The following is a 24888-nucleotide window of genomic DNA, read 5'->3' on the forward strand; positions in this document are numbered from 1 at the left end:
CACCCCGTCAGCTGGTCCGCTGTTGGTGGAGACCTCGGATCGACCTCATGGCGTTCCGACTGACTCTTCAACTGCCCCTTTACTACTCTCGGACGAGAGCCCTGGCGACAGTATCCGTGGATGCCCTCACGGCTCCAATATACTTCTGGTTAGTCTATCTTTCCTCCTTTCCTGTTACTACCTCAGTTTCTGCAACGCATAAAGGGAGAATGCACACTAGTCCTCACGGTGACTCCAGATTGACCGCGCAGGGCTTGGAAATCCACCCTGCACCTATTGTCAGTAGAGGAGCCTTGGCTCCTACCTCTGCGGGACTATCTGCTTCAACAGGGTCCTTTTCTCTGTTCAGTCTTTCGTTTAACGGCGTGGCTGTTCACGAGACCTTCTCAGACGGAAGGACTTCCATCGTTCAGTTCTATCTACTAGGCTCCGATTTCGGAAATCAGTTACCTAGCCTCACTGTTACCATTTTTGGAAACTTTATGTGGCCTGGTGTGAATGATGAGGGTTTTTTTCCCTTCGTTTTTTTCATTTAGCCATGCTCTGAGTGGTTTTCTCGGCTGCGCTTCGACTAGGTTTACCTGAGTTTCAGGTCCCTGCTCTTTCGGTTTTCTTCCAAAGGAAATTAGCCTGGCTGACGGAAGTGCAGACTTTTTTGCAGGGAGTACACTAACTGCAGCCTCCCTTTCATCCTCCAGCGGCACCAGGGGACCTCATACTGGTTCTCACTTTTCTGCAGTCTCGGTTATTTGTTTTTCCGAGTCGGTGGAGATGTATTATCTCACCTGGAAGGTGGTCCTTCTTCTGGATCTGGCTTGGGCCAGCTGGGTGTCGAAGCTTGGGTCTCTCTCTCTCTCTTTCCCTCTTGTCGGCCTTCTTGCCGAATATTCCATGAGGATAGGCTAGGCTTCATACTCAGAAGAATTTTTTGTTTTGGGGATGCGCTACACCACTGGCAAAGGAATAAAAATTCTCATAAACACGTATATATAATACTATGTATTCCTGTATATAGAAAAAAGGGTTTTAATACTCGTCACACAATTCCAAAAAATAAAAATGTATAATTTATTTTTAAAGAGTTTCATATATAAACAAAAACATTTTTCATTAAATAAAACTTATAAAAACATATATTACTAAACATAAGTTTAAAGTATACTTTTTCTTTTTTTTAAAAAAAACACGTGTGAAGATTGGTTGTAAAGCTGATATAGCCTTGTTTTTGAAAAGGACAGTCCTCAGGATTTGAAACAATGTTATTCTGTGTGAATGTCCTATTGTAGCGATCTTTGCTACAATTTAGCTTTATTTATTGGACGAAGTTCCCTAAGTCCCTGCTGTGCACAGCTTATGATGTTGATTATTAAGCATGCATTATAAATTAATATGCCACTCCACCTTGTATCCACGTTATTTTCCCCTGGTTCCAAATGTAACAGCTTGATCCCTCCAGACTTAAAGTACCTCAATTAGGTTGCCATGTTTAAACTCTGCCGGGATTCAGGTATTTGCTGCTGGTTCCGATTTCTTTGGGGTCCGTGGCTGTCACTGTGGTGATGATGAGTGGGTTCCTTTAGACATGTAACGCGTTTCTCCGCCTTGTTCCGTCACTCTCAGCGGCTTCCTCAGACATAGTCCTTAATGAGCCCCGTTGTCCTCTTTATATATCATCATATATCACTATATTGATATCACCTGGTCTCGTCTGTGCGCCTTCTTGCGCTTGTGTGTTCCGTCTTGCGTTCCAAGACCCTTTTTATTGCGCATGCGTATTTCTTAATGCGTCTCAAAACCTCCGTCTCATCTAGCATATTTGTTGTTTCTATACTGCTTATGTCCTTAGAGGTTTTTCTCATTCCGCTATATCAGCTTATGTATATTTATGCATCTTTACACTCTCCTTGGATTGAATATACAACGCTGTCTCTTGTCAAAAACAGAGTTTTATAGAAAAAATGTATACAGTCATCTCTAATTTCTCCATAGTTGCATTAAACAGTATTGTATTAAACCTCTTTCAACAAGTAAAATTCCTTCACTCCACCCTATTGTTTACCTATATTACTTTAATTACCATAATATTTTCTTTACCGCATTTTTTCCCCCCCCCTATATACCATATAAATAATCAGAGAGAAACTTGGATACATATAAACATATTTGTTGTATTTTACATATTTTTCTACTATTTATTTATATACATTTGGTACCCTATATAGTATTTAATTCATTAGGGATCAATTTTTGTCTAGTGATTCTTATCTTTAAATCCAAAAAACATTGCTTAATATCTAAAATGCATCATGAATGTAATTATAACCTCATAATTTAATCGAACACTAATCCAATGTAATCTTTCCTCACATTCTATGTTAACCCCTTCCCACACCACCCCCTCTCACCCCGGCCTCCTAACTAATTATATTGCATGTGAAGGTCTTGCACCCTGGTATTATTCTATAGTGTCATTCAAGCCCGCTGGAAACATACTGTGCAAACAAAAAATCCAATATGCTTCCCTTTTGCAAAGTTTTAATACCAGGGTGCAAGACCTTCACATGCAATATAATTAGTTAGGAGGCCGGGGTGAGAGGGGGTGGTGTGGGAAGGGGTTAACATAGAATGTGAGGAAAGATTACATTGGATTAGTGTTCGATTAAATTATGAGGTTATAATTACATTCATGATGCATTTTAGATATTAAGCAATGTTTTTTGGATTTAAAGATAAGAATCACTAGACAAAAATTGATCCCTAATGAATTAAATACTATATAGGGTACCAAATGTATATAAATAAATAGTAGAAAAATATGTAAAATACAACAAATATGTTTATATGTATCCAAGTTTCTCTCTGATTATTTATATGGTATATAGGGGGGGGAAAAAAATGCGGTAAAGAAAATATTATGGTAATTAAAGTAATATAGGTAAACAATAGGGTGGAGTGAAGGAATTTTACTTGTTGAAAGAGGTTTAATACAATACTGTTTAATGCAACTATGGAGAAATTAGAGATGACTGTATACATTTTTTCTATAAAACTCTGTTTTTGGCAAGAGACAGCGTTGTATATTCAATCCAAGGAGAGTGTAAAGATGCATAAATATACATAAGCTGATATAGCGGAATGAGAAAAACCTCTAAGGACATAAGCAGTATAGAAACAACAAATATGCTAGATGAGACGGAGGTTTTGAGACGCATTAAGAAATACGCATGCGCAATAAAAAGGGTCTTGGAACGCAAGACGGAACACACAAGCGCAAGAAGGCGCACAGACGAGACCAGGTGATATCAATATAGTGATATATGATGATATATAAAGAGGACAACGGGGCTCATTAAGGACTATGTCTGAGGAAGCCGCTGAGAGTGACGGAACAAGGCGGAGAAACGCGTTACATGTCTAAAGGAACCCACTCATCATCACCACAGTGACAGCCACGGACCCCAAAGAAATCGGAACCAGCAGCAAATACCTGAATCCCGGCAGAGTTTAAACATGGCAACCTAATTGAGGTACTTTAAGTCTGGAGGGATCAAGCTGTTACATTTGGAACCAGGGGAAAATAACGTGGATACAAGGTGGAGTGGCATATTAATTTATAATGCATGCTTAATAATCAACATCATAAGCTGTGCACAGCAGGGACTTAGGGAACTTCGTCCAACAAATAAAGCTAAATTGTAGCAAAGATCGCTACAATAGGACATTCACACAGAATAACATTGTTTCAAATCCTGAGGACTGTCCTTTTCAAAAACAAGGCTATATCAGCTTTACAACCAATCTTCACACGTGTTTTTTTTAAAAAAAAGAAAAAGTATACTTTAAACTTATGTTTAGTAATATATGTTTTTATAAGTTTTATTTAATGAAAAATGTTTTTGTTTATATATGAAACTCTTTAAAAATAAATTATACATTTTTATTTTTTGGAATTGTGTGACGAGTATTAAAACCCTTTTTTCTATATACAGGAATACATAGTATTATATATACGTGTTTATGAGAATTTTTATTCCTTTGCCAGTGGTGTAGCGCATCCCCAAAACAAAAAATTCTTCTGCAGTTCACTATATTGAGGTTGGCAATTGCCTCATTAGGGGGAAGCAGCAGCACACACTGACAAACCTATGAAAAACTAACTAAACCTGAACTCCACCCAAATCAGCGCACCTGTTTTCGTTTGTGTTTTGTTTAGGCTTCATACTCAGCTATCGTTTCTTCCAGGTGTTCTGTCCGCTTTTCACATAAATCTGCCACTTGTGTTTTCGGCCCTCTCGGTGGATTCACCGGATTCGTGACCTTTAGAAGTTGTCAGGGCGCTCCGATTCTCTGTACGGAGGACTTCGGCTGTTAGACAGTCTGATTTCTTCTTTGTTCTGTACGATGCTCCCGTTCTGGATGGCTGGGGCCCCAGCAGACGTTAGCCCGTTGGATACGTTTGACCATAAGACAGGCTTATTTGGCGGTTGCTCGTGAGCCTCCTTCTTCCATTTCGACACACTCTACGCACTCTGTGGGACCTTCGTGGGCGGCCGCCCGCGGGGTTTCCGTGACTACTTCATGACGCGATGCCGCTTGGTCGGGCTATCATACGTTTGTCACATTTTACAGATTTGACACTTTTGCGGCCTCTGTGTCACAGTTTGGCCGAGCGGTTTTGCAGGACTCTCAGCACTCTCCCTCCCATCTTGGGAGCTCTGGGACGTCCCCATTGTATCTGCACTCCAGTGGCCCCTAGTGAATGAAGGAGAAATCAGGATTTTGGTACTTACCGATAAATCCTTTTCTCCGATTCCACAGGGGCCACTGGACGCCCACCCAGCGCTGTTTCCTCCTACTTCACTTATCGGGTTGCATGTCACTGTGTGACTGCGCGTATTGTTCATGTTACCCTCTCACTATGTTTCCAGGTTTCCTTGGTGTTATCCTGTTTAGTTGCCTTAGCGATCCTCCTCTACTTAAACGTTGGTCTTTTCCAGCTCTCCACGGGCACAGTTTTAACTAGACTGGCTTGAAGGGGGGACATAGTAGGGGAGGAGCTAGTCACATGGTTATAAATTTAAAGTGCCAGCTCCCAGTTACTGCCTACTATATCCCCATTGTATCTGCACTCCAGTGGCCTCTGTGGAATCAGAGAAAGGGATTTAGCGGTAAGTACCAAAATCCTGATTTCATGAGTAAAAACGGAATGTTATTCTAAAATTCAGGTACCCCACATATCATTGGTGTCAGTGTGGCACTTTCAGTGCAGCACAGACAAGGGCTTACTTGTATTGCAGACGGCCCTGATCCCGCTCACCGTGACTGCCGGAAGTCGCGTACAAGCCGGGCACTATTTCCGCCCACACTGTAGATGGCTTCAACGTGTCTAAAGCGCATGCGCGGATCAGACCAGTCACAGTGCTGCCCATCCGAGCCACGTTCAGACACTTGTGCAGGTATAGCGAGCCTTTACATGCGCACTGCAGCGCCATTTTTCTGACGACCAGTTTCAGTCATTTAACTATCATATGTTATTTAAGCATACAATCTAGGAGTTTAAAACATATTTTTAGTCTCTATAATAAAATGGGCTGTATATGACAAAGTGCTTTAAACATTTGTTTGGTTCTAATTTACATAGAGAATAAGAAAAGTTGATGGTGGGAGTGACTATCCCTAAGATTTCCTTTGATATTCCAATAGGATCCATTACCGCAAATTACATTAGCATATTTAATAGATTACATGTCTAATGGATACTTTTAAAATTAATTATACATGGGGGCGTGGCCTAGCTAGTGGGCTGTAGAGACGTGATTTCAGTGTGCTCCTGCTGAACCCGCTTTTAAATCTATAAAACCTCCGGGATCCCTCTCTATTTCTTACTTCCAGCGGCTGCCTGCCTTATCTGGGACCTGGTGAGGCTAGTGAGGGGCCCTTCACCGCTTTTTCACACTGAGGCCTACGTCCCGATCTGCGGCCGGGACCTAAAGTTCGAGGCCTGCCGGGACGCGGACTCCGGGACCAGATTGCAGCCGCTCCGGGACCCCTGGCGGCTCCCCCGTACCTCCGAGCCGGCTCTATGCTCGCCCCTTGCCCGCTCTAGACCCTCAGCAGTGGCGGCGGGGATCAGGCTCCTATACTCTGCCCTCCGGAGCCGGGGCTGCGGCCTCCCAGCTCCTGCATCTCCCCCAGCGGCGGCCATCTTGCTCCACCCGGCCTGCTCACCAGCCGCAGCATCCCGCTCACGCAAACGCCGGCTGCTGCCCGGAGCCCTCCTACCTCGTAGCCGCCCCCCTCTACGGAGGAATAGAAGGGTCTGCTGCCTCCCTGGGTGCCTCTGTAGTTTGAGGCCTATCCTGGACCCGGGAACTGCGGCCTGAATTAGCTGTGCAGCCCCATTGGAAGTCCCCTGCTTCTGGGGGGCGTGGCTTATCTGCATAAGGAGATAGACATGCTGGACCCGAATTCCTGCATGAGACCTGTTATATGACACTCACCAACCCCTCCACCTACTAATTAGGACCCCCAAGTCGACTGCTAAGGCTCCCCTGCACTAGGTGGGTAGGTTTGCGGAGCCGGCAGGTGCCCCTGTGCCCGTGCGGGTTGCGGCCTGCCTGCCTGGTTGGAGCCAGGGACTCGCGCCGGGCGCTTTCCCGGACCGGAAGTGGCGCGGTGGGGCCTTGACCGTGACCGCGGACGGCGGCGGGCCTTCTCCTGCCTTCCCTGAAACTCCCTCACCTGCCTCTTGCCTGGCTGCCCTGTGCGGCATCCCACCCGTTATCCTCGGCGCCCACTGTGTGGCTTCGTGTGGTGGGAGAGTGAGCGGCTGTGTCCTCTGGGCTTACCGTGGTGGGTGCTGCCTTCTCCATTCCATGTTCTCCGCTGACATACAGTGCGGGAGGGACCCGTGACTGCCGGGACGCTCACCACTGCCACCGATGCAACTGGAGGGGGCGCGGGGGACGCAGGGAGACCCTCCCCTCTACAGGCCAAGCTGATGTAATCATCTTCATGATGTTCCGACCCCTCCCTCGCTCCTGATGCTGTGACACAGCTCCTAGCAATTATCAAGCTGGCATAATTGTGTCTGTCCTCCTATTGCCAATTTGTCTCGTCAACACCTACTTCGGTGGGATACACCTTTCCGGTATTATGCCGCCTAAACGCCAGAAAGACCAGACCCCGGTTCACCCGGTAGCTTTCTTCAAACAATCTCCCACATCCCAGAGTCCGAAAGGGTCTACCGTATCAGACTCCCATTCCAAGCACTCCCCGGAGCGTGATGTCCCATCTGCGATTCCCCGTGTAGGTTCGACGAAAATCTCACAACTGGATGACGATGCACCTCTCACACTCGGCTCTATGCATCAACTTCTGGCTACCTTCAAGGATGATATAATGATGGAAGTTAAGACGGCGCTGCAGTGCTGCCAACAATCAGTCGATGCCATAGGCCAGCGCACAGATCACCTCAAGAATAAGTGTGAGGAGCTGGTGAGATCCCACAATGAGGTGATTACTCAACTTGAAGAGTTACAGTCTGAGGTCACGGACCTACGACGGAAGACCTGTGTCCTTGAGGATAGGTATCTCCGTAACAAAAAACTCTGCGGCATCCCAGAAACGGTCTCCAACTCGGAACTTAAACAATTTGCGACGGATCTCTTCATGAACCTCCTCCCTACCAACTCCATCGACGATTTCTTCATTGATCCTATCCACCGTCTCCCGAAGGCAAAAAATGCCCCAAAGGACGCTCCAAGAGACTCTTTGATGTGGATGCATTATTTCCACATTAAGGAACAAATCCTACGTGCAGCTATGCGACCGGATCTGCCGGTCTCAACCTTGGGAGATCTACAAGTGTACGGAGACCTATCAGCTGCTACTCTGGCTATGCAACGTTCATTCTATCCGGTGACCGCGGCATTAAGGAGGGCTGATATTCCCTATCGCTGGGGATTTCCGACCAAACTACTTGTCAGTAGGAACGGCGCTACAAATGTAATAACTACGCCGGAGGCTGGTTTGGGACTTTTGGACTCTTGGAAATTGGAAGATACATCCACAAAGGCTCCTAAAACCCTCAAATTGGCTCAAGAGTGGTCAATTGCCGGCAGCTCAACCTGAAGAACCGCTGCTACAACCAGGTCATATGTCTCTGATGGACTTGATTTACTTATCCATATTTACATTGTTATAGACCGTTATTCTATTCTCCCGGTCAATGCTTTTGGTAGTTACTGAGCAAGGTATTCCCGCATATATACGTGACATATAAGTTTTGTTAAAGATGTGCACACTGGGGGTAATTCTGAGTTGATTGCAGCAGGGTGTGGTGTGTTCAATCTGCAATCTAAATTGCAGTGTAAAATAAAGCAGCCAGTATTTACCCTGCACAGAAACAATATAACCCACCCAAATCTAACTCTCTCTGCACATGTTATATCTGCCTCCCCTGCAGTGCACATGGTTTTGCCCAACTGCTAACAAAAATCCTGCTGCGATCAACTCAGAATTACCCCCACTGTGTTAACTTTTCCATGACCTTACTGACCCGTATATGCCTTTAACCTTCTACTCTCAACCTCCTACAGACTGCTCTTGCCTTTTTTTCCTACCCACGTTTACTCTCTATATGTGGTGCACTCTACTGACTTGCGCTCTCGCTCCCCCCCTTCGGGGGTTGGGCCTCGAGTGTATGTACTGCCGCTACTCACGATTCGTAAATTATTATTTTTTTCTCTCACCCATGATAGCTAAGTCCATGTATTTTTATCCTTGTCTCTTCTGCCACTACCACCGCTATTAGTCGTGGGTGCGTCCCGCGCACGATCCCAGTCTTCTGGTGGTGCGTGTGGGGCTCACTTACCCCTACGATGACTCCATGCGTTGTCCGGGAATTTGCATTTATTTTATATCTCTTTGATATTGCTGTTATATGCTGATTGTTAGAGGAGTGAGGGAGGGTATCCCTCGACCCCATGCGTTGCCTATTTAGGCAACCCCATTTGGTACCCAGGAGGTGCCTACTATATTTTCTACCTTTACTATTTCTCCCCTTCTCCCTGTCTCTCCAAGTTTTGGTACACATGTATTCTTGTTTCTCTCGTTATACAGTTCATGTCTGTAGATTGAGTATAGCATTGTCACCTAAGATGCCTAATGGTTAAAGTTTTCTCCTTGAATGTGAAAGGTCTGAATTCACCCAACAAGTGGCGACTGGCCCTAAACCATTTTGCAAAATGTAAGGCACACATAGTGGCTCTACTGGAGACTCACTTCATGTCTCTATCTCCACCTTCCCTTAGGGACAAAAAATTCCCCACCTGCTATATGTCCAACGGTCCTAAGAAAAAAGCGGGAGTAGCTTTTTTATTTTCTAATACATGCGATTTTTCTCTAGAACATCAAATTTCGGACCAGGAAGGTTGATACCTTATCCTGACTGGTAGACTGGAGGACAAGCCAGTCACATTAGCTACCCTGTATGCACCTAACACCAAACAAATACCCTTCTTTAGGAAATTCTTTAAGACCCTTCAGACGCACTAATCGGGTGCTTTGTTATTGTTGGGGGATTTTAACGTGGTCCCCGACCCCACAGTGGATAGATCCTCGACCCGTTCTGTCTCCAGTGCAAGCCCGCTTCGGGATAAGTCCCACTCCTTCCGGAATATTTTACACGAGTATGACCTCTACGATATATAGAGGGCCAAAAACCCGGCCTGTAGGGACTGCTCGTTTTTCTCCCCGGTACATGGTTCTTTCTCTAGGATCGACCTAGCAGTATCAGATAAATGGACCCTTCAACAGGTATCGAAGGATTCTATCCTGCCAGTATCATGGTCTGATCATTCTGCCCTCTCTATCCATTGGAACCTTCAACGCCCTAGGACTTCACCAACCCTATGGCGTCTCGGAGACTATCTCCTCACGAATGCGGAGGCTAAATGATCTATAACACAGGCCCTCTCCCTATATATCGAAACTAATATCCCAGCTGACACGTCCATATTTATGCACTGCTGTGCCCTCAAAGCGGTGGTTAGGGGAGCTGCAATTCAAGCAGCTGCTTATATTCGTAGAACTTCCCGTGAACAACAGACCGAGCTCGAAGCCCACCTTAAAGATTTAGAAAACCAACTTAAGACGAACCCTTCTAATAAGAAAATATATCGTGACCTAATTCATATCAGAGATGAGATAAATAAATTGGCCCGAACTGAAGTCCACAAAAATCTTTTCCGATTGCGACATAAGTTCTATATGCAGGGGGATAGGGCTGGCAGAATGCTTGCCCGCAAGCTGAGGGGGAAGACCGCTAAGGAGAGGGTGAAATCTATTACCGATTTAAATAACATTAAATTGACAGACACGTCTGCAATTGCTGTTGCCTTTGCCACATACTACTCCACCCTCTACAACTTGAAAGAAGGTTCATCTATCCCACAACCCACACCAGCTAATATTGCAGCCTTTTTGAAAGATATACATTTCCCCTCACTTGACCCCGACACTCTACACACTCTAAACCAGCCCTGGTCCTGTACAGAAATTAATCAAGTGATTGACTCTCTCCCGTTGGATAAAGCACCAGGCCCTGACGGGTTCATTAATACATTTTATAAATGTTTCAAAGACTCCCTCACCCCTATTCTAGACTATGGGTCTATAACCATGCTTCATCTGTCAGGAGCTTTCCAGTAGAAATGTTGGAGCTCGTGTAGTTGCATTTCCAAAGCCTGGGAAGAACCCCGCTCTGATGCCTAACTATCACCCCATAGCACTACCAAATACTGATTTAAAAATGTACGCAAAACTAGTTGCCAACAGACTCAACCCTCTTCTCCCCTCCCTCGTCCATCGTGATCAGGTGGGATTTGTCCCCGGTAGACAATCCCCCGATAACACTAGATGAGTAATAAATGTGATGGACGCCTTCACTGCTTCAGATGCTCCCTTATTGTTGCTTTCACTGGACGTGGAGAAGGCGTTTGATCGCCTGCATTGGGGATATCTTCAGGCAGTGCTACGTAAGTTTGGACTTAATGGCAGAGTACTCACCTCCATTTTAGCCCTATACTCTAATCCCTTGGTAAGAGTGTGTGTGTAAATGTACTCCTCTCTCCTTCCTTTTGGATCACGAATGGCACGCGCCAAGGGTGCCCCCTGTCCCCGCTAGTGTTCGCTCTGGCAGTTGAGTTTCTAACTGAGAAAATCAGATCTACGACCCTGATTAAAGGCATGGACTATTTAGGACAATCACATAAGATATGTCTCTTTGCGGACTATGTCCTTCTGGCACTTACTGATCCCGTTATCTCTCTGCGAGCTTTACACGCACTCTTGAATGAATATTCTGCGGTATCTTATTATAAACTTAATAATACCAAAACGGAAGCGCTCCCCATTAACTTCCCACCTCCCCTTTTATCCGCGTTGAAAGCTACTTATCTGTATTCCTGGCAGGATAGAAGCCTCAAATATCTGGGGATACATATTACCCAGAAGATGGACGATCTGATCTCTGCAAACTATCCCCCACTATTACGTAAATTTACTAATCTGGTCTCCGACTGGATGATGCAACATGTTTCATGGTTAGGGCGAATAGCTGCACTGAAGATGACGGTTCTTATGTATCTCTTTCGGGCCATCCCCATTCTCCTACCTAACTATCTTCTGTCTAAATTTAATGCATTATTCAGCTCCTATGTATGGAAAGGTAGGAAACCGAGACTAGCCAGGAAAATTATGATCCGGCCCAAACGAGAGGGGGGCTTGGCCTACCCAGATATACACTCCTATCAACTAGCGTGTCGACTTGCCCAAATAGGAGCTTGTTACTCACACTCTGCACATAAAACATGGGTTCACCTCGAACAAGGGCTTGTTTCCCCACTTCCCCTGACAGATATCTTACTGCTCCCGAAGAGTGAAGGCAAACTATTAACCGCTAGATCTCTCACCGTCCAAGCTACTCAGAAGGCTTGGTTGGAGGTGGTGCTTAGAGGGAACGGTATAACCCTCCCCTCCTCTGCCCTCTCATTGACAGGCATAGCCTCCCTGATTCCCGATCTGAGATTTGATGCCTGGATATCCAGGGGAATCCTGTCTCTATATGATGTAATGGTAGACAACACCCTGTTTTCTTTTGCTCAAATACAAGAAAGATTCTGATTGCCGCAGAGGGAATTTTATAAATATTTGCAACTTAGACACTGGCTTCACGGGGCTTCATGCTCCCCCCACACCATATTCCCATTGCCTAAACTTATCCAGAACTTCCTTGATACTGGGGAGGGCAGGGGAGGCATCACTAAATGGTATAACTACATTATCAACCCCCAGCCATTACAGAAAGACCCTTTTCAATTGAAATGGGAGACAGACCTTAGATGCTCCATCTCGGAGGAGGAATGGGAGACGATCTTTCAAACTTGCTTTAAAATATCTAAATGTATTTCACATATGGAATCATTTTATAAACTCCTCCATCGTTTGTATTTCACCCCCTCCCGCATACATGCGATGCAACCTTCCACATCTAATCTCTGTTGGCGCAACTGTAGTAATGTCGGAACTTTATTACATATTTTCTGGGAATGCCCAGCGCTTGCCCAGCTTTGGAACTCTGTTTTTCATCTTATGGGTTTAGTGATGGGCCATCACCTAACTCCACGACTAGCTCTTCTCCACCTCTATTATGGCAACTTGTCGCCGGGCGATCGATATATCTTGGGTCACATACTCATCACCACCAAACTTCTAATTGCCCGTCAGTGGCGTTCCCCCGTGGCCCCCCATTTAACTGCAATAGAAAAGGCTTAACAGTCTCATTGTGAATTTGAAACCGCAGGGGTTATCTATTCTTCCACATCATCTTGCCCTCTTCTTCGCTGGCTTTCGTGGACTAACTACTGGCATAGCCGTCCGCCAGATGTCATACACGACACATAGAAACTTAGCTTGACAAACTGACACATAACTACTGTTGGATGGATTCAGCTCCACATGGTTTTATTGGAGGTCATTCCGAGTTGTTCGCTCGCAAGGCGATTTTAGCAGAGTTGCTCACGCTAAGCCGCCGCCTACTGGGAGTGAATCTTAGCATCTTAAAATTGCGAACGAAGTAATCGCAATATTGCGATTACACACCTCGTAGCAGTTTCTGAGTAGCTTCAGACTTACTCGGCATCTGCGATCAGTTCAGTGCTTGTCGTTCCTGGTTTGACGTCACAAACACACCCAGCGTTCGCCCAGACACTCCTCCGTTTCTCCGGCCACTCCTGCGTTTTTTCCGGAAACGGTAGCGTTTTTTCCCACACGCCCATAAAACGGCCTGTTTCCGCCCAGTAACACCCATTTCCTGTCAATCACATTACGATCGCCAGACCGATGAAAAAGCCGTTAGTAAAATTACTAAGTGCATAGCAAATTTACTTGGCGCAGTCGCAGTGCGGACATTGCGCATGCGCATTGAGCGGAAAATCGCTGCGATGCGAAGATTTCTACCGAGCGAACAACTCGGAATGAGGGCCATTGTTTGTTGATTTGCTTAATATTCTCTACACAATTATGTACTTGTTGAATTGCTTGTGTACCCCCCTCCCCTTCCGCCCCCCTTTCTTCTATTCTGTACCCCATTCCCATTTACTTTTGTTCAACTACAAAATAATAAAAATTAATATTGAAAAAAATAATAATAATAATTATACATTAAAAAATACATAGTGAATAAAGAATCAGGAATTAAACGACTTAAAACCATTTGGCATAGAGAATGAACTTCATCTATAAAAAGTATATAAACCTTATATATAAAAATAAATTCATTAGAGGAATTGAGCTATTTCAAAATTTTCATTCAGTCACTTCTGTGTAAGAGTTTTTAATTCATGTATCTAAAACATCTCCCATTGAGAGAGTTTCTTTTCTCTATTCCCCCCTCTTGGTCCAAATTTAACATTCTCCAGTGTTCTGACGGTAAGTCCTTTGGGGTCTGAGCCATGGGTTATATTGAAATGTCGTGGGACATTGTGGTTTTCTAATTTATTTTTGATGCTTCTAATGTGCTCCTGTGTACGGATTTTTAATGGTCGTTTCGTCTTCCCAATGAATTTTAGATTGCATGGACATTCAGTCGTATAGATAACCCATGGCGTGTTGCATGTTGTTCGCTCCTTGGATGTATAGGTTTTCGTACCTTCTGAATTCATAAAATTGTTTGCCTTAGGGTGAACGAATTGGCATATGTTACAGTGTTGACATTTATATAACCCTTTTGCGTCCCATAGGTTTGTTCTCTCTTGTTTAGTTGATGGTAGCATACTCAGTGCCAGGTGATCTTTGAGATTTTTTGCTTTCTTGAACACTATATTGGGCCTCTCTGGTAGAATTGTACTCAGAACTGTGTCTGTCTGGAGAACTTCCCAATGCTTAATAAAAATACCCCAGATCTTCTTCTCCTGGCAATTGAATCCTGTGATGAAATTCAATCCTTGTTCCCTTTTTTTTTTTTTTTTACTCTGTATTCCAAAAGAGCATCCCAATCTGTAGTTTGTGTCCTACTACGTGCTTCATTAATTCTTTCAGAATTTGTAATAGCGAAGTGGTGTCCTTTACATATGATTGAAGTTTCGGGACATATTTTTTTTTAAAATACGTCAATGTACTCCGAAATATTTGCCATGAGAGAATCTATTCCAGACACGATTGGTCTTCCTGGAGGGTTTACCAGTCGCTTATTTATTTTTGGCAAGAAATAAAATATAGGTATGGTGGGATAATTCATTATTAAAAATTTAGATTCCTCTTTTGTTATAATTTCATCATGTAACGCTCTTATCAGTAGAGATCTCTATTCCTCCACATATTCCTCAGTGGGGTCTTTTCTTAGTTTCTGATATGAAGTAGTGCCATCTAATAAACGATTATCCTCGATTTCATAGTCAGTACGATTCATTACTACCAGGCCACCTCCTTTGTCGGCCTGGCATATTACTATTTCTCTGTTGTTCTTTAAATCCTTCAAAGTTTTCTACCAAGGAGAGGAAATACCAACAGGATAGAATGGACTAAATGAACAACAAAGTAAAGATATGGATCGGAATAAGAAATGTAGATGGACAACGAAAACAGTACCTTCCGAATCAGAGATACCAGAATTGGAAGAATATTCCACAGAGACATAGAGAATATAAGCAAAAGGGATATTCAAAACAACCAAGAACACCTAGAAAGCCTAACTTTGAGAATGAGAATAGATTTTCAGCTCTCAGTAGAATAAACTCAGAAGCAGACGTTGATGATTTTTTATTCACATAGGCCTCAGACCAGAGAACACAGAGGGACCATTATGCCAAAGAAACAGTAAAGAGAGCATCACCTCTAAAAAGAAGATTTGAAGAGGAAGAAGGGGGGGATTAAGCAAATACAAAAAAAGAAGAAACCTCAGACAGTAAAAACACCCACGATGGGGGAAAAGGAGATTTTTAATCTATCAAATCATATCCTAATGCCTATGGAAAACACTTTGCTAACCAAAGGGCTTTCATTTGCTCCCACATGCCAAATGGATAACTTTGAGATTTTTACAGATCAAAATACATTTGTAAGACAGCTCACTTTAAAAAGAAAATTTAAGAAGAAAGAAATAGGACATAAGGTAAACTTTGAAAGTACATCCAAGTTGGGTCTTAAACCAACTTCAAAATATTATCTTCTCGAATCAAAGAGCAACCAGATCGACTTATTCTATGAATTGGTAAAGAGGGATCTGGAATTGCTCAAACCTGACACAAGGAATAATCTCTCTAATTTTGAAAAGAAAGCTTTGAAGAATTTAAAGAACAACAGAGAAATAGTAATACGCCAGGCCGACAAAGGAGGTGGCCTGGTAGTAATGAATCGTACTGACTATGAAATCGAGGCCAGTCATTTATTAGATGACACTACTTCATATCAGAAACTAAGAATGAGGAATATGTGGTGGAATTGAGATCTATACTGATAAAAGCAGTACATGATGAAATTATAACAAAAGAGGAATATCAGTTTTTAATAAAGCATTATCCCACCATACCTATATTTTATTTCCTGCCAAAAATACGTAAGCGACCGGATAACCTTATGGGAAGACCAATCGTGGCTGGAATAGATTCGCTCATGGCAAATATTTCGAAGTACATTCAGGTATTTTTGGAAAAATATGTCCCGAAACTTAAATCATATGTAAAGGACACCACTTCGCTATTACAAATTCTGAAAGACTTAAAATGGACACCAGGATACTTCTGGATAACGATTGATGTCCAATCACTATATACGTCAATAACTCATGAGAAAGGAATTCATTCATGCAGAGAATTTTTGGATGGTGATGAAGATTTGGACAAAGAACATAGAGAATTAATTTATACATTTATAAATTTTATATTAAAACACAATTATTTTAAGTTTTTAGAGGAATTTTATCTTCAAACTTGTGGCTCAGCGATGGGGACAGTTTTTGCTCCCAGCTTTGCAAATTTGCATATGGGGAGCTGGGAGTGGAAATATGTTTATAACAACAACCCCTATAAGAATAACATTATTTTATATAAAAGGTTCATTGAAGATATACTTCTAATTTGGGACGGAACCATAGAGTCTTTTAATGCTTTTATGACACATATCAAAAGGAATGATTAAAATTTATCTTTTACCCATAAGATTGATACCTCAGAATTTGAGTACCTGGATCTTGTTTTAATGAACAAAGACACTGAGATAATAACTAAGAACTTTGTGAAGACAGTTGACAACAACTCATATGTATACTTTAACAGCAGTCACGCAATTAAATGGAAAACAAACATAACGTATTCACAATTTTGCCGCATTAAAAGGAATTGTAGTTAGATGCAAGATATGGCGGAACAACTAGATTTTTACGGTGAACGGTTTGTAGAAATAGGATATCCTAAGGAATTAATTAATGAAGCACATAGTAGGACACAAACTACAGATCGGAATACAGAGTAAAAGAAAAACAGGAACAAGGACTGAATTTCATCACAAGATTCAATTGCCAGGAGAAGAAGATCCGGGGTATTTTTAATAAGCATTGGGAAGTTCTCCAGACAGACACAGTCCTGAGTGCAATTCTATCAGAGAGGCCCAATATAGTGTTCAAGAAAGCAAAAAATCTCAAATATCACCTGGCACAGAGTATGCTACCATCAACTAAACAAGAGAGAACAAACCTATGGGACGCAAAAGGGTTATATAAATGTCAACACTGTAACATATGCCAATTCGTTCACCCTAAGGCAAAAAAATTTATGAATTCAGAAGGTACGAAAACCTATACATCCAACAACATGCAATACGCCATGGGTCATCTATATGATTGAATGTCCATGCAATCTAAAATACATTGGGAAGACGAAATGTCCGTTAAAAATCCGTATACAGGAGCATGCTAGAAGCATAAAAAATAAATTAGAAAACCACAATGTCCCACGACATTTCAATATAACCCATGGCTCAGACCCCAAAGGACTTACCGTCAGAACACTGGAGAATGTTAAAATCGGACCAAGAGGGGGGATAGAGAAAAGAAACTATCTCAACGGGAGATGTTTTGGATACATGAATTAAAAACTCTTACACAGAAGGGACTGAATGAAAATTTTGAAATAGCTCAATTCCTCTAATGAATTTATTTTAATATATAAGGTTTATATACTTTTTATAGATGAAGTTTATTCTCTATGCCAAATGGTTTTAAGTAGTTTTATTCCTTATTCTTTATTCACTATATATTTTTTAATGTATAATTAATTTTAAAAGTATCCATTAGACATGTAATCTATTAAATATGCTAATGTGATTTGTGGTAATGGATCCTATCGGGATATCAAAGGAAATCTTAGAGATAGTCACTCCCACCATCAACTTTTCTTATTCTCTATGTGAATTAGAACCAATCAACAAATGTTTAATGCACTTTGTCATATACGGCCCATTTTATTAAAACTAAAATGTATTCAAACCATTGCTCCAACTCAATGGTGCTGCAACAGCTGCTGAAGTGGTCACCTCCACTTCTACTTAGTCCACAAACAGTCACACTTTGCAGATGTGCGCACCCTATGGAATATTCCGGGATAAAATTTAGTCTCACAATGATGAATTCACAGTAAGTTCCACCAACATCGGTAGTCCCAGATCCCTTCAGAACATTCTTATCTCCACTTCCTCCAACTTGTAATCCTCAAACAAAGCAGAAATGAGGGAATATAGATATAGTTAAGTACAGTTTATTCAAAATTACACAGAAAGTTACTTTCCAATTTAAAATCCACCAAATTATGGGGCAAACGTGAGTACCAAATCGAGTGGGGTGTCAGTTAATGCCCACCCAAGATTGCATGTCTGGTATTTGGATTGGGTACCTCCCAGGATATAAGCACCCTCTCCCCACTGGCTAGGCAAGTCCTGGTTACTCCTGCTCACTCCTTGGTCTGCTACAGTCTTTCCCAGCAATCACCAATGCGTTTCTGCTCCTGTGGAGCCTTTATCAAGGTGTCAAGCCAGTGGGGAGACGGTGCTTATATCCTGGGAGGTACCCGATCCAAATACCACACATGCAGCCCATTTTATTATAGAGGCTAAAAATATGTTTTAAACTCCTAAATTGTATGCTTAAATAAAATATGACAGTTAAATGACTGAAACTGGTCATCAGAAAAATGGCGCTGCAGTGCGCATGTAAAGGCTCGCTATCCCTGCACAAGTGTCTGAACGCAGCTCGGACGGGCAACACTGTGACTGGCCTGATCCGCGCATGCGCTTTAGACACGTTGAAGCCATCTGCAGTGAGGGCGGAAATGGTGCCCAACTCGTACGCGAATCCGGAAGTCGCGGCGAGCGTGACCAGGGCCACCTGCAATACAAGTGAGCCCTTGTCTGTGCTGCACTGATAGCGCCACACTGACACCAATGATATGTGGGGTATCTGAATTTTAGAATTACATTCTGTTTTTACTCATGAAATATTTTTTTCCGGACGGAAGGGATGTCACTTCCAGATGGTCCGATAATTAGTCCACTCCCCCAATTTAGAAATGATTGTTAGGGGTATAAATATATGTCCAGGTAACTAGCACTATCACACTCCTGAGGAATTCCAGCATTTTAGCACCGGACGAAACGCGTTGAGTGACACAGAGACTTAATACTACAGATATGCTGTTTTAAAACTTTTTTATTGTATGAGAAAATATATACTTGTGGACCATACTTTTTATGTTTAATAAATGTGTTAGAAACATTATCACACTATTGGTTGTTTCTGGTCTCTCTCCCATGTATTTGGTGACACTTATGAGTGACTACTAAAGACTCTGCATTGACGCTGGAACGAGCACCGGGAACGTGACTTGCGATTTACTGTATTTACTTGGTCTATAGGTGGTTGGAATTCCGCCATAAACGGTACACCTCCCATCTATAGGGTGTTAAGAGTGGTGGAGGGTACCCAAGTGTTATGGTAATACACTAGGAGGTGCCTATTTTCATTTGTTATTTCAGATCATTAGGCCTGTTGGAACACAGGCCTAATGACCATCGGAAAAAAGAGCAGCCATCCCTGGGAAAAAACAAGGAGAGAAACAAAGGGGGAGTGTACTTAAAGACTTTATCAGGACTAATATCCATTACACATTCAGCGAGAAGGTTTAGCGCCTATTGTCATTACATTACTTTATATATATATATATATATATATCCCAGCTTGACTCCGCTGCTGCTGCTGCTGCTGGTAGTGTCCATGGAGGAGCCCGGAGTGCTCTTTTTACAGGTACGTGGTGGGGGCCTGGTTCCTGGAGGGTGTTGTTTCAGAGGTTCTCCCCAATGGGGGTTCCAGGCTGCACTCTCTCCTGCCTCTCTGTCCCTACTCCCTGTTTCCTCCCTCTGTCCTTACTCCTTGTTTCCTCCCTCTGTCCTTACTCCCTGGTGCCTCCCTCTGTCCCTACTTCCTGCTGCCTCTCTCTGTCTCTACTCCCTGCTGCCTCTCTCTGTCCCTGCTGCCTCTCTGTCCCTACTCCCTCTCTCTGTCCCTACTCCCTAGTGCCTCTCTGTCCCTGCTGCCTCTCTCTGTCCCTACTCCCTGCTGCCTCTCTCTGTCCCTACTCTCTGCTGCCTCTCTCTGTCCCTACTGCCTGCTGCCTCTTCTGTCCCTGCTGCCTCTCTGTCCCTACTGCCTGGTGTCTGTCTCTGTCCCTACTGCCTGGTGCCTCTCTCTGTCCCTACTGCATGCTGCCTCTCTGTCCCTACTCCCTGGTGCCTCTGTGTCCCTACTCCCTGGTGCCTTTCTGGCCCTACTCCCTGCTGCCTCTCTCTGTCCCTACTCCCTGCTGCCTCTCTCTGTCCCTACTCCCTCTCTGTCTCTACTCCCTGGTGCCTCTCTGTCCCTACTTCCTGCTACCATATAAAACGTGTATAACATTCTCTACCTGGTGCAATGTGTATAACATGTCCTAATTGGCGCAATATGTATAATGTGCTCTACCTGGTGCAATGTGTAGAACATGCTCTACCTGGTGCAATGCATATAGGGTGCTGTCTACCTGGTGCAATGTGTGCAACGTGCTCTACCTGGTGCAATGTGTGTAACGTGCTCTTCTTGGTGCAATGTGTATAGGGTGTTCTAACTGGCACAGTCTGTATAACGTGCTCTACCTGTGTGGTGTAATGTGAATTGGTACTATTATGTGGCCATGCTCTTTCCCCATGAAGCCATGCCCCTGTCCTTGATTTAACATATGGGAGGGGGAGCACCAATTTACTTTCTGCCAAAGGGAACCGAAATGTCTAGTTACAGCTCTGGTGCAGAATCTCCTGTATGCTACACAGCCCAGCAGCATTGTCACCCCCTCCCTCGCAACACTTTTGTAGTGTCCAAATCAAGTCTGTTTTTATATTTGAATAATTAATAAGATTAATATGAATCTTCATTCCAATGGGACCCAAAAAAGGACAGATAGGACCCCATTTTTTAAAAGTGAGGGGTCCGTGGGACCCACTTTTTTTTGGGCTCAGCGAGATCACTGGTATATGTATGTAAATGCATATATAATTATATTATATATATATAATATTTCTATCTGTACTTCCGACACTTTACTATTGATTGAAGTCCAGGTTTCCGCCCTTTTGAAACGGTAATTCGCCGCTCGTTCATGTGTTTTCGACACGCGCAGGCGAAAACATGTCTGTTTTCGACCATTCTTTTTGCCTATAGTGACATTAACGAAAAAAGATTCCTTAGTCTCTATAAAGGAAGGTGAAAAAGCTTCTCCTCACCCAGTGCTCCAGCGGCTCATGGCGCTCAAACAGATTAATGCAGCAATACAATGAATTCCCTATGAAATTTTTGTCATCATTCCCATCTCCTCTAGATTTAGGGAGCTTTGGGAAGAGCCACTAACACTGAATACATTGTATCAAACAAATATTGGTTTCCGGTCCCAGGGGCTACCTCCCCAAAGGAGCCTTCAGACCGTAGGATAGAAACCACCCTAAAATCTATAATATACAGCTGCAGTAGTGGTCCTGCGACCTGTAAAGGTTGGATGCTGGGTTACAAAACCCTTAGAGCCTGAACTAGATCCAGACACAATGGGTCACTCTAGCACAACACAAAAGCAATCAGCAACCTATTGTGTGAGATCACTCTGTAGATAGGACTGATTAACTCTCAAATTACATCAATGGCTGTCTACGCCCACAGAGCCTTGTGGCTTTGTCAGTGGACAGCAGATGCTGAGTCCAAATGTGAGGCGAAAAGCCTTCCATATATTGGAGGTTTTGTTTGGAGTGGATTTATATAAGTGGTTCACAAGTTACTGCTGACAAATCCACTTATTTACCTTCAGCTCAGCAGCTAGACGGCCTTATTTGCAGCGTCCTTTAATGGTGCAAGGTTAGAAACACAGCCATATGTGCTCTGTGGCTCATCTCACAAGAGCACAATACCAGTAAGCTCAAGAATCTTAGTTTGAGTCCCACGGTGGTCCCATTAAGGAGCCTCAAATGTGGCCCGTAGCCCCAGAAGGCAGGGGACGGAAGTCAGCTGTTACAGGCAGGGCCTACAGCATGACGCTCTTGGTCCGCGCTTAGAGGATCTCAGTGTAGGAGCACGCCTAAGACATTTTAGTCACATGGGAAAAGCTCCTACCAAGATGCCTGGTTAATACCCAAGGATACAAAATAGAGTACCTGCCTCATAGGTTTTCACTTCAGGTTTACCAGTTTTCAAAAGACAGGTATCCCTACAGGAGGCCATACACAGAATCCTACAAACACAGGTATTTGTCTTAGGGGGTCATTCCGAGCTGATCGTAGCTGGCTAAAATCATTCACACTGACTTGCGGGGGGGACGCCCAGCACAGGGCAAAGGTATCGCACAGTGGCGATGCCTGTGCACCTGAACAGTAGCTCCCGACCAGTGCAGCTTTAGCGTGCTGGCCGGGAGCTACTCAACGCTCCCCGGCCCTCAGCCGCTGTGGCCTGTCCCCGTTTGGTCCGGCCACGACCGCGCCTTTGAAAGGCCGGCAAACGCTGCCATTCCGCACCTCGCCCCCCCCTCCCCCCAGTGACCGCCTCTTGACAGGCAGAGGCGATCATAGTGGTCCTATGGCCTTCGGCCATCTGGCATGCGGCAGCACACTGCAGTGGCGGCGCATGCACAGTTCTGTCCCGAATGACCCCCTTAGTTCCAACTCATCAGGAAACAAGGGATTCTGTTCCAGTCTGTTTGGTGGTACCGAGACTGAATGGGTCGGTCGGATCCTTCCTGAATAAAGTCAGGGAACAAGGGATTCTGTTCCAGCCTGTTTGGTAGTTCCGAGACTGAATGAGTCGGTCGGACCCTTCATTTTCCTTATTTCTCTCTCCTCTTTCTCTCTCCCTTCTCTCTTTGCCTCTCTCTCTCTCTTTCTCTCCGAAACTCTCTCTCCTCTCTGTGCCTCTTTCTCTCTCTCTCTCTTCTCCCCCTACCCCGCTCTCTTTCTCTCCTTCTATCCACAGCCAGCTCCCACTTAAAGAAAAGAATACATCCTTTCCTGCTGGCACTGCTGTTTGGGGACGATTCTGTTCATCTCCAGCCTCCATTGCCAGCAACAGTATGGCTGCTGGGAGAGCTGCTGCTGGTGGTGGAGGCTAGAGATGAGCAGAATCGGTCTCCACGCTGCCCGAGAGGAGGCTCCAGAATCTGCCCCTACTGCAGGAGTGCTATGGACTGTTTGAGGAAGGGGGTCCCAAATTGGTGCCTTGCTTAGGGCCCCATGAGGTCTAAATCCGCCTCTGTCTGGGCCTGCTTTTGTGCTGAAAACTCTTTGAAAGTACACACTGGACGGTGTGCAGCTTAAGTAAAGCATAGGAAGTTTGTATACGGGCTCCAAATTACCTCTTTTTTTCCTGTACTCAAAGGGTTTATCATTTGTACACTCTCATTAAAATAATCCTCCACCATTCTATGGATGGTTATCGTTTAAGATTAAGTCACTATTTTTGGGTCATTCTTGCAGACTTGCCCAGATGTCAAAATGTTATGTCATTCTGGTGTGTTGAGTTGACATCCTCCTCACCAGTGGGTCTCTTGGGAAAGCTCATTTTTTTTCCTGGCAGCAGCAGTTGGAGGAGAAACTGAAGGAGGAGACGTCATTGTGTCATGTGCCACTTGAACTTCCAACTTGCTCACAAGGAGCTCTTTACACCTCCTAAGTTCTGTTTCAGTTGGAAAGAAAGATATTATGTATGACTTAAACCTAGCTTCAAGTATGGATGCCAAAATGTAATGATTCGATTTCCAGATGTTGATAATCCTTTGGTCCTGGTGAAGTGAATAAAGAACTTGATCTACAAGTCCAACATGTTTAGCAGAATCCTTTCATTTCATCTCCTTCTTCAGTTTCTCTACCTGCTTTTCCATTAGTCTAATTAAGGAATTTACTTGACTCAAGTTGACAGTGTCTGAACTCACACTACATAAGTTACACTTTAATGGTTTTAGTACCTTGTATAAAATGGAAAGTATTCTCTACTGTATTGGACTAAGGTTCATTCTCCCTCCTTATGTCTTGGCTTGTTGTGTATGTTTGCAAGCATATAATTGGTGGAATTCCACTTTGTTACTAACTCTTGCTTGAGTTGGTGAAATGTTGTTGCTGAATGCCAAAAATATCCAAAACATTTTTTGGGCCACAGACAGCATAAAAAAAAAAACCTGTACCACCAAGTTGATTGTGTGCGCAAAACATGGGACATGTTCAAATTCACCCAGTTGTAATGTTCTTGCAATATTACTGCCGTTAACAGAAAGGAGAAGAAGACTCTTGTTCTAAATGTTAAATTCTAAGATATGTAGAAATATTAAAACCTAATTTGTATTGATAATTATTTAAAAAAAAACAACCAAAGAATTACCCAGGAGCCAATGCCTCAACAGACAAATCATGTGCATAAAATAGGTTAGAATGTTCTGGTCATACTACACATCTGGTAGTTTGAAAAGGTGTGGACACAGTAAGTCCTACACCCTTTTCCCTTGACCAGTACAGAGAAATCTGTATTAATGAGACTGGAAGGTTGGTCGGTGACAAATAGGGAACTTAATCACTAGTATATAGAAAATGCTAAACAAGCAACAGTCGTGATTTCAATTTCATACCAGATGATTAGATAGCACAAGTGAAAGATCTCATTGATAAGGATGAAAAAAGATTAAAAAAAATTGTGATACTACTGTTAGTGTTATGTTTGAATCACACCCAAATGAATTCCAGAACCTCTACAACACTAGGCATTCCTAGTCTTGAACTGGGTCAGTACTT

The sequence above is a fragment of the Pseudophryne corroboree genome, chromosome 9 (genome assembly GCF_028390025.1).
Source record: "Pseudophryne corroboree isolate aPseCor3 chromosome 9, aPseCor3.hap2, whole genome shotgun sequence".
NCBI lineage: Eukaryota > Metazoa > Chordata > Amphibia > Anura > Myobatrachidae > Pseudophryne > Pseudophryne corroboree.